Genomic DNA, 12,776 nt, shown 5'->3' on the forward strand with positions numbered 1-12,776 from the left:
CAGGTTCAACTCCCCAGGACCCACATAAGCCAGATGCACATGTGTCTGGAGTTCGTTTGCAGTGGCTGAAGGCCCTGGCGCACCCATTCTCTGTAAATGTGATATGCATGCAAGTATGTATGCATCTTCATGTGCATGGGCACATGCATGTGGGGGGGTGCATGTGGGAGACAGAGGGCAGACTAGGGAGTCAGTCTTAGGGTTGTATTCTGCTTGTTTTTGAGACAGGGTCTCTCATTGGCCTGGAGTTCACCAATTAGGCTAGGTTGCTGGCCAACCAATCCCAGGGTTACTTTTTGTTTAAAGGTAGGGTCTCACTCTAGCTCAGGCTGACCAGGAATTCACTATGGAGTCTCAGAGTGGTCTTGAACTCATGGCAATCCTCCTACCTCTGCCTCCCAAGTACTGGGACTAAAGGTATGAGCCATCATGCTTGGCCCCAGGGACACTTTGTCTTTTGTTTGAGACACATTAAGTGAGTATGGGCATGCCAGAGCCTCCTGCCACTGCAGATGAGCTCCAGCCTCATGCATCACTTTGTGCGTCTGGCTTCATGCAGTGCTGGGGAATCAATCCTGGGCCATCAGGCTTTGCACACAAGTGCCTTTAACCTCTGAACCACATATCTCTCCAGCCAAACTTTATAATTTTCTACAGTGTCATAGCCATGTGTTATTTTTTTTAACTAGAAAAACCCACTGTTTTAATTATGGGAAATTTTTGTTTGTTTGTTTTGTCCTGTTTATTACTTTTTTGAGACAGATTCTCATGATTTAGCCTAGGCTGACCTTGAACTTCCTGTCCTCAGTTTCTCAAGTGTTGGGGTTACAGGTGTGACCCACCACCCCTTGCTTGTGCTGTGTCCATTTGGAAAATAAATCTGACATCAGAAGGGGAAAAAAAGACCAATTACAATTAAGAGGCATGAGTGGTATGCCATTAGTGACCCAATGACTCCCTAGCTCTGTAGTATCTCCAAGCCTGTCTCCCTTGCACACCCTGCCTCACTCGTCTGTGTGAAGATGGATTGCCCAAACTGAGACTGCTTTGAGTACAAGGAGAAAAGTCATCACACCTAGGAAGTAGGCATTACCCAGGAGTATTCTGAACAACCTAGAGCACATGCTTGCCCAGGTTAGAGATAGGAAATAAGGAGAAACATGGCCACAGGCCAAGGGCGTGCCACCCAGCTCCTGAGACTAGGTCACTGCTCAACACCAACATCTGCCACTCTTCCTCTAAACCTGCCCAGTTTCCTTCTGATGTTCTTATTTATTTTTTTCTTTTTATTTGGTTTTTCGAGGTACAGTTTCACTCTAGCCCAGGCTGACCTGGAATTCACTATGTAGTCTCAGGGTGGCCTCAAACTCTCAGAGATCCTCCTTCCTCTGCCTCCCAGGTGCTGGGATTAAAGATGTATGCCGCCACATGCGGCTATTTTTTTCTTCTTTTTTTAACAATTAAGAATAATCCCCTCCTATTACCTTCTCTTGCTGCCCAGCCCCTTCTTCTTCCAAACAAGTCCCTCTTCTACTTTTTTGTTTTTGTTTTTGATTTTTCGAGGTTGGGTCTCATTCTGCTCAGGCAGACCTGGAATTCACTATGTCCTCTCAGGGTGGCCTCGAACTCACGGTGATCCTCCTACCTCTGCCTCCTGAGTCCTGGGATTAAAGGTGTGTGCCACCATGCCTGGCTCTTCTACTTTTTTGTGCGTGTGTGTTAATATGTATATTTGTGCAACCCCTTGAATATAATGAGAGTTGCCTGTATGAGCATGATTGGCAAATTATTGATCAAGGCACGTCCAAGTTAACACTGATGTCACTGAAGAAAGCGTCTCTCACTCCACCAGCAACTATTAACTGCCCTTCTTCATGGTCCACGATGGACTGTTGGTGGGCGCACGTTGTGCAGGTTGACAACAGTTCCTGGGGCATCATGAGTGCACTAGCCATGTGATGTCCAGAGGCTGGCACTCCTTCCCAGACTCTGGCTCTTATGTTCTTTCCCTAAAATAAAATATTTGGGCTGGAAAGATGGCTTAGCAGTTAAGTGCTTGCCTGAGAAGCCTAAGGACCCCAGTGTGAGGCGTGATTCCCCAGGACCCACGTTAGCCAGATGCACAAGGGGGCGCACGCATCTGGAGTTCGTTTGCAGTGGCTGGAGGCCCTGGCACACCCATTCTCTCTGTCTCTTTCTCTCTCTCTCTCTCTCTCTCTCTCTGCCTCTCTCTCTCTGTCACACTCAAATAAACAAATAAAAATATAAAAAAATAGTCATTGAAATCTTTTAAAAAAATAAAATAAAATAAAAAATATTTAAAATATATTTTTTGCCCACTCCTAGGCATATATCTAAAGACTTGTCTCACTACCTTAGAGATACTTGCACATCCATGTTTACTGCTGCTGTATTCACAATAGCTAGGAAATGGAACCAGCTGAGATGTCCCTCAACTGATGAGTGGATAATGAAGATGTGGCACATTTATACAGTGGAGTTCCACTGAGCGGTAAAGAAAAATGAAATTATGAAATTTTCAGGGAATTGTGTGGACCTGGAAAGGTTATGCTTAGTGAGGTAACCCAGGCCCAGAAAGCCAAGTGCTGCATGTTCTCTCACGTGGATCCTAGCTACGAATGTTTGCACTTGTATGGGAGCTGGAATAAAACTCAGTATCAGAGACCAGAGAACTAGAAAGGGAGGGAAGAAAGGGGCGGGCTTAAGGGGATAGTGTTGTGTATATGGAAATAGAAGAGCAGATTACTGGGGTAGAAAGGCCTACCGTCAGGGGAAGAGCTTGAGTAAAGGAAGGTGGGGGGAGGGTTAATCAAAATCTAAGAGGGCATGAGCAAGTCATATGGAAACCTACTGTTTTGTGCAATGGCACACCCAGAAGCCATAGATTGTTACTAGAAATTTTTCAATGCCAAGGATAGGATACCTTCCAGTGAGTTGTTGGCCAGGGAGGTCTCTGATGCCACCAAAACCTTACAGGCCATTGTCAATGCCCTTGGTTTCCCACCATGAATAGATGGTAAGACCCTATTGCTGAAGACTCCACATGCTTGGGCTGCAAGGTCACTGAGAAATCCTGCTGGAACTGCGCTGATAACCTCCTCCATGTAGACCAGCTGACAGAAAGCTAGAAAAAGCTACACTGCATGCAGCTCCATGAGAGAGAGAGAAGTTATCAGTGGAGATACTCAACAGTGGACACTACAAGCCTTAAGTTGGGCCAGCCAGGCCAAATAAGCCAATGGGTGCAATAGTGGCATGTCTGTTATGGGGAAACCAACTGCTCTCTACTTGGACTGGAGACCCGATCCACAGGAAGGAAAACATGGCTGATACTAAAAACCTATGATGGGTAAGGTTATGAGCCCAAGGGTTGTAACACCTGCTGATGTCTGGCTAAATGCATATATTATGCTCACCAAACTGTCCTGTAAGTACTTTTCTTAATATTCATACCCATATATTAATGGTACTCTCAGTTTTGGTTAGAGAACCTTCTCTTTTCAGATGGCAATGACCTCTGGGATGACTCAAAAAGCACCAAAGTGCTGCGAAGATCTCTATCACACCCTTCAAGGCTTAGGGTCCACTGTGGAATAGGTGGCAGAAAAAGTGTCAGAGCCAAGGAAGGGTGGGACTCCTTACAATACACTCTTCCAGACAAAATGGCCTGGATATCCATGACCTCACAGTGCCTGGCACTACCTACACAAGACCATCCTAACAGGAGGAAAAGATGATGACATCAAAATAACAGTTAGCCAGGCGTGGTGGCACACGCCTTTAATCCCAGCACTTGGGAGGCAGAGGTAGGCGGATTGCCGTGAGTTCAAGGCCACCCTGAAACTCCATAGTGAATTCCAGGTCAGCCTGGGCTAGAGTGAGACCCTACCTCGAAAAACAAAAAAAGAAAAACAAACAAACAAAAAATAACAGAGAGACTGATTGAGAGGGGGAAGGGATATGATGGAGAGTGGAGCTGTGAAGAGGAAAGTGAGGGAGAGGGAATTATCATGGTTTATTGTCTATAATTATGGAAGTTGTCAATAATCAAAAATAAAAATAGAGCTGGAGATATGGCTTACTGGTTAAGGCACTTGCCTGCAAAGCCAAAGGACACAGGTTCAATTCCCCAGGACCCACATAAAAAAACAGATGCACAAGGTGGCACATGTGTCTGAAGTTCATTAGAAGTGGCTGGAGGCCCTAGCATGCCCAGTCTCTCTCTCTACCTGCCTATTTCTTTCTCTCTCTCTTTCAAATAAATAAATACATAATTAATTAAAAAATAAATAAATAAAATATTTATTTATTTGCAAGCAGAGAGAGACAACAGGCAGGCCAGAGCCTCAAGTCACTGCAAACAAACTCCAGATGCATGTGCCACTTTGTGCATCTGGTTTTGCATGGGTCCTGAGGGATCAAACCCAGGTCATTAGACTTTGCATTCAAGTGCCTTAACCACTGAGCCATCTCTTCAGCCCCTTTATATTTTAAGATAGAGTCCCTCCCTAAACCTGGGACTTTCCAATAGGCTAGACTAGCCGACCAACAATCCCTGGAGATCCTCCTTTTCCACCTCCTCAGGGCTGGCAGAGGAGCTGCCACGCCCAGCACTCCCAAGGGTGCTGAGGATCCAAGCAAAGGTCCTCGTGCTTGTATAGCAAGCGCTTTACTGACTGGGTCATCTTCTCACCTACCAGCTCTTTCCTTTTACTACCAGAAAATAAGGCCTCAAAGGTTGAAAAATAATTGTTTTCAATGCAGCAGTTTGGGACTGGGAAGATGGCTCAGTGGTCAGGGTGTTTGTCTGCAAGCTTGCAGGGCGATTTCTACTCCCCAGCCGTCACATAAAGCCAAATGCAAAGTGGAGAACAGGTTTGTTTGTTTGCTTGCTTACTTGCTTTCTGCTGTAGCCCAGGCTGACCTGGAATTTACTATGTAGTCTCAGGGTGGCCTTGAACTCACCACAGCAGCCCTCCTGCCTCTGCCTCCCGAGTGCTGGGATTAAAAGCGTGTGCCTGGCTGGAGAATTGGTTTTTGATCCCAACTGGCCCATGGGAATGGGAGGTGAATCCAGGAGAATCTGGAAGCTCTGGGGTCAGTTAGACTGGTACACACTCAGAAGAATCAGCAAGGGTGACTCTGACCCCAGCGCGGTGGAGGGAGAGAACAAACATCCCAAGGGTGTCCTCAGACCTCGGTGCACACACAGTGGGACACACACGCCTCTACATGCACCCACACATCACACACGTCCACACATACATACAGACTCTCTCACACACACAGATTTTCAGAGGGGCTTGGAGATGGCTCAACAGTTAAGACTATGTGCCATTAAAGCATAAAGACTTCTTGGGCCGGCGACTGACAAGTTTGACTCCCCAGAATGCATTTAAAGCCAGGCAAGGGCTGGAGGGATGGCTTAGTGGTTAAGGAGCTTGCCTGCAAAGCCAAAGGACCCAGGTTCAATTCCCCAGGATCCATGTTAGCCAGATGCACAAGGGGGTGCATGCGTCTGGAGTTCATTTGCAGTGGCTGGAGGCCCTGGCACACCCATTCTCTCTCTGTCTTTCTCTGTCAAATAAATAAATAAATATTTAAAGCCAGGCAAGCCTGGCGTGGTGGTGCATACCTTTAATCTCAGCACTCAGAGGCAGAGGTAGGAGGATTGCCATGAGTTTGAGGCCGCCCTAAGAATACAGAGTGAATTCCATGTCAGTCTGAGCTACAATGAGACTCTACCTCAAAAACAAAACAAAACAAAAAGCCAGGCAAAGTTACCAATGTCTGAAACCCCAGCCTGGGTTGGGGGTTGGGGGTTATGATCGAGAATTGCTGGAGCCTGCTGACACACAGACAGAAGCTCTGCACTAAGGGAGAGATCATGTCTCAAGAAAATATGTGCATCCGTGGTAACAGAGGGACACCCAATGTTTTCCTCCAGCCTGTGCATGTGCATGAGCTGCAAACATCTGCACACACACATGCACATACTACACATCACACACACCATGTACAACACCTTGCACATATTCTGCACATGCATACACACAAAAGTATATAAAACAAAGAACAATCAGCCGGAAGTGGTGACACACACCTTTAATCCCAGCACTCGGGAGGCAGAGGTAGGAAGATCAGCATGAGTTCAAGGCCACCCTGAGACTACATAGTGAATTCCAGGTCAGCCTGGGCTAGAGTGAGACCCTACCTTGAAAAACAAAATCAAAAGTATGAAAGTTTGTATTTCTCCTCCATGTCTTGTTGACTCTCAGTGGTGTACGGTATAGCCAAAAAAAAGTGGTGAATCAAAAGACACTAGCAGCCAGACTTTGTGCCAGGGGGCCCTGGCTCCATCAGTATTATCGTGTGACCCCCTGGCCCTAAGCTTTGGTGACCTGGTAAATGGTGACTATTATCAAGACATCCAGTCTCTCAGTCAGTGTAGTACATGGCCCACATTTCTGCTGAGGCATTCAGCTGACCTTTGCCAACTTTACGGATACGTAAATAGAGGTGCAGAAAAGCAAATAGCCCTTTGCCCAGAACTCCTTCAATAAATCATGGCTTAGACCCTACAGGTAAGTTTCCTGTCCTAGGAACGCTCGCTGGAAATTTACTATAATTATCTTTGTAGAATTTACCACCGGAACATGATGTGCTAAGCAAAGTGCAGAGATGAAATCGTACAGTATGTTTTAATATTTATTTAGTTATTTGAGACAGAGACAGAGAGTCAGAGAGAGAGAATGGTCATGCCAGAGCCTCCAGCCACTGCAGTTGAACTCCACATGCATGTGCCACCCTGTGCATACGGTTACGTGGGTCCTGGGGAAGTGAACCTGGGTCCTTTGGCTTTGCAAGCAAGCACCTTAATGGCTAAGCCATCCCTCCAGGCCCGTATAGTATGTTTTTAAGCATTTCCAAATTTTCTCTAATCTATAAACAAGTTAACAAACTGTGAGACATCTAAGAGGACAAGCCAGTTCCTTGAATCTGGGCCTCATTTACAAGGTATTAGGGTCACTAAAGAAAACCAACATCAGGGGCCTAGAGAGATGGCTTAGCAGTTAAGGCACTTCCCTGAGAAGCCTTCAGACCCAGGTTTGATTCTTCAGTGCCCACATAAAGCCACTGACACATGCAACTGGATTTGCAGTGGCTAGAGGCCCTGGCACTCTTTCTTTCTATCTGCCACTCTCTGAAATTAATAAATAAAAATAAAATATAATTAAAATGGTTAGATATGCTGTAGGGCACAGGCCTTTAATCCCAGCACTCAGAAGACAGAGGTGGGAGGATCACTGTGAGTTCAAGGCCAAAGTGAGTGCCAGGTCAGCCTGGGCTACAATGAGACTCCACCTCAAAAAACCAAAAAATAAAATAAAATAAAATGGTTTAATGGGCCAGGTGTGGTGGCACATACCTTTAATACCAGAGGCTAAGATAGATGGATCACTGTGAGTTCATGGTCAGCCTGAGACTACATAGTGAATTCCAGGTCAGCCTGGGCTAAAGTGAGACCTTACCTCAAAAAAAAAAAAAAAAAATTAAATGGGGCTTGAATCTTAAAAGCTTTCTCTTCCAAAGATAGTATTGTGAAAATGGACATGCAATCCACACAGCAGGAGCTGTCCATGACACATCTAACAAAGAACTTATATTCAAGATATATTGTTTTAGTGTAGGTCCTTAATACAAGGGTAAAACAGCTCATTGAAAACACAATGGATTGGGAAAGGGGAAAGAGGAGTTCTGGAAGGGCATTGTGATCATAGTATATTGTCTATATTGATTGAAGTTGTCAATAAAAGGTTACACATCTGAGCTGGGTTTGGTGGTGCACGCCTTTAAACCCAGCACTCAGAAGGCCAAGTTAGGAGGATCACTGTGTGTTCAAGGTAGTGAATTCCAGGTCAGCATGGGCTAGAGTAAGACCCTACCTCAGGAAAAAAAAAAAAAAAGTCATGCGTCTGCACACATCTTTAATGGTGCACACGCCTTTAGTCCCAGCACTGGGAAGGCTGAGGTAGAATTACCATGAGTTTGAAGCCAGCCTGGGCTACATAGTAAATTCTGGGTCAGCCTGAGCTAGAGTGAGACTTCCCTGGGCAAACAACAAAAACCAAACAACAAAAACAAAATAATAATTATTATTATTATTCGACAAAACCCTTGCCTAAAGAAAATTTGCTAGTGGCAATAAGCATGGGAAGAGCATCAACGTCCCTCACGGTTAGAGGAAGTCAAACTGAAATCACAAAGAGCCAACCCCACTTTCACAGAAGTGACCTAGATTTAAAAGATAGTCTAGCCTAGCTGGTCAGCTCCAGCCCAGTGATAAACAAGGTGGATGGGCCCTGCATTGTGGCACACGCCTGTAATCCCAGCATTTGGGAGGCAGAGGTAGGAGGGTCGAGGTGAGTTCAAGGCCAGCCTGGGACTACAGGGTAAGTTCCAGACAGCCCCGGGCTAGAGTGAGACCCTGCCTGATTAAAGCAAACTGACAAAACAACGGATGGCCTTCCTGAGGAGTGACACCCGAGGTTAGCCTCTGGCCTCCACATGCCTGGGCACAAGTACCCGTACAACACATATCTGCACACACACGAACATGTAAACAATGCATACACCAAGAGAAAGACATGAATGAATGAATAATAACCAATGGACAGTACCGGAGGTTGGTACGTTCACAGCTCAGCTGGAACCCCACGGCAGCCAGTCTCCCCTGTGCGGCGTTCTGCAGGGTGAGTCTTTCTCCGTCTCTTCTTCTCCTGCCCTTCTTTGAACCTAGGTCATCGTATGATCTCGAACTCCGATTGTGAAGCCAGATGAGCTCAGACATGAGCGCTGGCGTGCGCACACGCTTGTTCAGAGGGTTTCCCAGCACCGCAGCCCGCCCAGCAGCCCATCCAGACAGACCCTGTGCAGGTGGGACTCTGAATCGATCCTTCCTAAAGATAGGTACACACATCGGATTTTCCTAACTCTCCTGCCCTCATTTCTTCACTCAGCTGCTGGGCAGCCCATCCATCCTCGGCCCTGGAGACACGGCTTGTGCGCCATCTCCTCCAGCAAGCTTTCTTTAACCCATCTAACTCGGGCCAGACAAGCCACTGTCTTCCACGCTCCTCCAGAAAGCTGTCTTGCCTTTCTCGTACACCCACCACCCACTCCAGAAACGCGTTCTGCTCCAGTGCGGGAAGGAAGGTTTTGAACCCAGTTTTTAAATTTTTTTTTCAATGCATGTGTGTGGGGGTATACATCTGTGTGCATGCATGTGGAAGCCGACATCAACCCCAGTATTACTCTTCTAGAATGGCATGTATCTTTTTTTTTGACAAAACATTACATTTATTCAGGGACGTCAGGGCTGTACAGGGGGAGTCAACAAACCCAGGAAGGGGCTAGAACCCACCCATGTGGTCTGAGAGTCCATATGGGAGCTGAGCAGGGGCCTGAGGAGGAATGTGGAAAGGATTTATTCAGGGGAGAGTTCAAAGGCTAGAGCTTAAGAAACAAAGCCCGTAAGAGAAGAAGAGACTAGAGAGCTGGCGTGGTGGCCAGAATGGCATGTATCTTTAACCTGAGACTTGTCTCTCGTTGGCTTAGAGCTTATCAAGTGAGCCACACTGACTGGCCAGCAAGCCCCAGGGGGCATCTCCACCTCCCCGCACTGAAATTCAAGGCGCATGCCTCCACATCCAGCATTTTGTTTTGTTTTGCTTTTTGCTTTGCTTTTTGAGGTAGGGTTCCGCTCTAGCCCAAGCTGACCTGGAATTCACACTGTATTCTCAGGGTGGCCTCAAACTCATGGTGATCCTCCTACCTCTGCCTCCCAAGTGCTGGGATTAAAGGCGTGCGCTGCCACGCCCGGCGCATCCAGCATTTTTACATGGGTTCTGGGGCTAGAACCCAAGTCCTTATGTCTGCACTTTACTGACTGAGCTATCTCCCCAGTCCCATCTTGGGCCCAATTCTTTAATTTTGTGTGTGTGTGTGAAAGAGAGAGAGAGAGAGAGAGAGAGAGAGAGAGAGAGAGAGAGAGAGAGAGAGAGAATGGGCACACCAGGGCCTTCAGCTGTTGGGAAAGAACTCCAGAAGTATGTGCCCCCTTGTGGAGCATGTGCGACACTGCGTGCTTGCATCACTGTGTGTGGGTACATGGGACCTGAAGATTCAAACATGAGTTCTTAGGCCTTAACTGCTAGACCATCTCTGCAACCTTGGACCCAATTCTTTATTTCTCTTTCTCTTTCTCTCTTTCTTTCTTTCTTTTCTTCCTTCCTTCCTCCTTTCTTTCTTTCTTTTTTCAGTTTTTCTAGGTAGGGTCTCACTCTAGCCCAAGCTGACATGAAACTATGTAGTCTCAGGGTGGCCTTGAACTCATGGCAATCCTCCTACCCTGGCCTTCCAACTTCTGGGAACTGGACCCAATTCTTTTTTTTTTTTTTTTAAGATTTATTTATTTATTAGAGAGAGAGAGAGAATGGGCACGCCAGGGCCTCCAGCCACTACAAACTCCAGACACATGTGCTACCATGTGCATCTGGCTTACATGGAACCCGGAAAATCAAACCTGAGTCCTTAGGCTTTGTAGGCATGTGCCTTAACCATTAAGCCATCTCTCCAGCCCTGGACCCAGTTCTTAATCTGACAGTGAATGAGGGTGTGTCCACCACACCCCTCTTCTCCTCATGGTTTTCAGAGTTGGGGAGGAGGTCATGTTTCTTTGGGGAGAGTCACTGTCTGCTCAGGGGTCAGCTGAGAACAGCACACTCTGTAGAATGCTTGTCCTTGAATAGATGGGACACTGTCTGAAAACCATAGCCTTCAAGTCTGTTCCTATTGGAGTGGGCCTGGGCTTCTGACCGCCCCCCCAGTACTGTCCTTGAGGTTGGCCACAGGTGAACTGTTCAGGAAATGTACATTCACTGTTGCAGCTATGGGCGTAGTCCATGCCAGGTCAAGGAAGACCCTCAGCACCAGGACAGAGGTAGGGGAGAACAGGGGCCTCCCTCATCTGTTGAGAAGTGCATTTGTTCAACATTGCTTTTCTGGTGTGTGTGTGTGTGTGTGTGTGTGTGTGTGTGTATGTTCATGTGTGAGAGCATGTGTGTGTGTGCGTGCACGTGCCATCGCATGCAAGTGGAGATCAGAGGACAACTCCAGGTATCCGTCCTTGCCTTCCACTTCGCTTGAGGCAAGATCTCTTCTTGCTGTTCACTGCTGTGTTTGCTGGCCCATAAGCTTCTGGAACATTCTGTCGCTGCTCCCCTTCTCACCATAGCCATAGTGGGATTATCCGCCTGTCACAGTGTCTGAACATCCACACTGATGTACTTGTGAGTGCAGCAAGCGCTTTACCACTGAGGCAGCTCCCCAGCCCTCACCTGTCTTTCCACTTATGTCCTTTCCTTGTCATCTCCTCCCTTCTCTCTGATGCACGTTGGCTAAAGTTAGCTCTGGATAGGACCCAGAATCTTAGGAGTCACTGGCCATCTTTAGCTCATTTTTCCCCAGATGGTCTGCATTGCTTCTAAAGCCAACATTTTCTACCCCTGCCTCCTTGCAGCATCCAAGGAGCTAGTGGAAGCTCTGGGGACCGTGGATGTGCCCAGCCTGGCCAGAACATGGGGGGCACATGCACCGGGCCACACAGAGACAGACATTCACCAGAGTGCAGGTGGCGGCCAGCGTCACTCTTGCAGTGAAATCATGGTTTTTGCATTCTATATTTTACAGAGGAGAATACAGAGCAGAATAATGGTTTTTGTTCACTCTGAGTAAACATCTGACAATGTCCAATTCAATGGGCTCCAACGCGACAAGGCTGCCTTACATGACAATGACTGAGAAGATGTGCATATCACCCCACAATCCTGACCGAGCAAGAAGTACCTGCCTTCCTTCGCTTTGCCTGGTGGGTCTGTCACTTCTGTCCCCTGTTCCCAGTTCTTAGAAAGCTCTGGCTCTGGTCAGGGAAGACAGTTTAGTAAGTAACGTGCTTTCCTTGCAAGCACGAGGGCCTGAGTTTGATCCTCAGAATCCATGTTAAAAAAAAAACAAAACAGACTAGGTCTGGAGCTGTTAAGGCGCACTTGCCTGTAAAACATAACAACCGTGGTTCAATTCCCCAGTACTTATGTAAAGACAGATGCAAAATAATGCATGCGTCTGGAGTTTGTTTGCAGTGGCTAAAGGCCCTGGTGTGCCCATGTGCCCATATTCTCTCTCTCTCTCTCTCTCTCTCTCTCTCTCTCTCTCTCTCTCTCTGTGTGTGTGTGTGTGTGTGTGTGTGTGTGTGTGTCTGTCTTTGTCTCTGTCTCTATCTCTCTGTCAGGCATACATGCCTTTAATCCCAGCACTTGGGAGGCTGAAGTAAGAGAATTGCTGTGAGTTTGAGGTTAGCCTGAGTCTACATAGTGAATTCTAGATCAGTCTAGGCTAGAGCAAGACCCTACCTCAAAAATAAATAAATAAATAAAAAGCCAGAGAATGCTCAGTGGTTAAAGGGACTTGGGTAGAAAGCTTGATAGCCTGGGTTCCATTCACCAGTACCCACATAAAATCATATGCACAAAGTGGCACATGGCATCCGGAGTTCATTTGCAGGGTCAGGAGGCCCTGGCATGCCCATACTCACTCTCTGTCTCTCACTCTCTTCCTCTCTTTCAAATCCCTTTAATCCCAGCACTCGGGAGGCAGAGGTAGGAGGATCATCATGAGTTCAAGGCCACCCTGAGACT

Source organism: Jaculus jaculus, chromosome 5 (genome assembly GCF_020740685.1).
Source record: "Jaculus jaculus isolate mJacJac1 chromosome 5, mJacJac1.mat.Y.cur, whole genome shotgun sequence".
Classification (NCBI taxonomy): Eukaryota; Metazoa; Chordata; class Mammalia; order Rodentia; family Dipodidae; genus Jaculus; species Jaculus jaculus.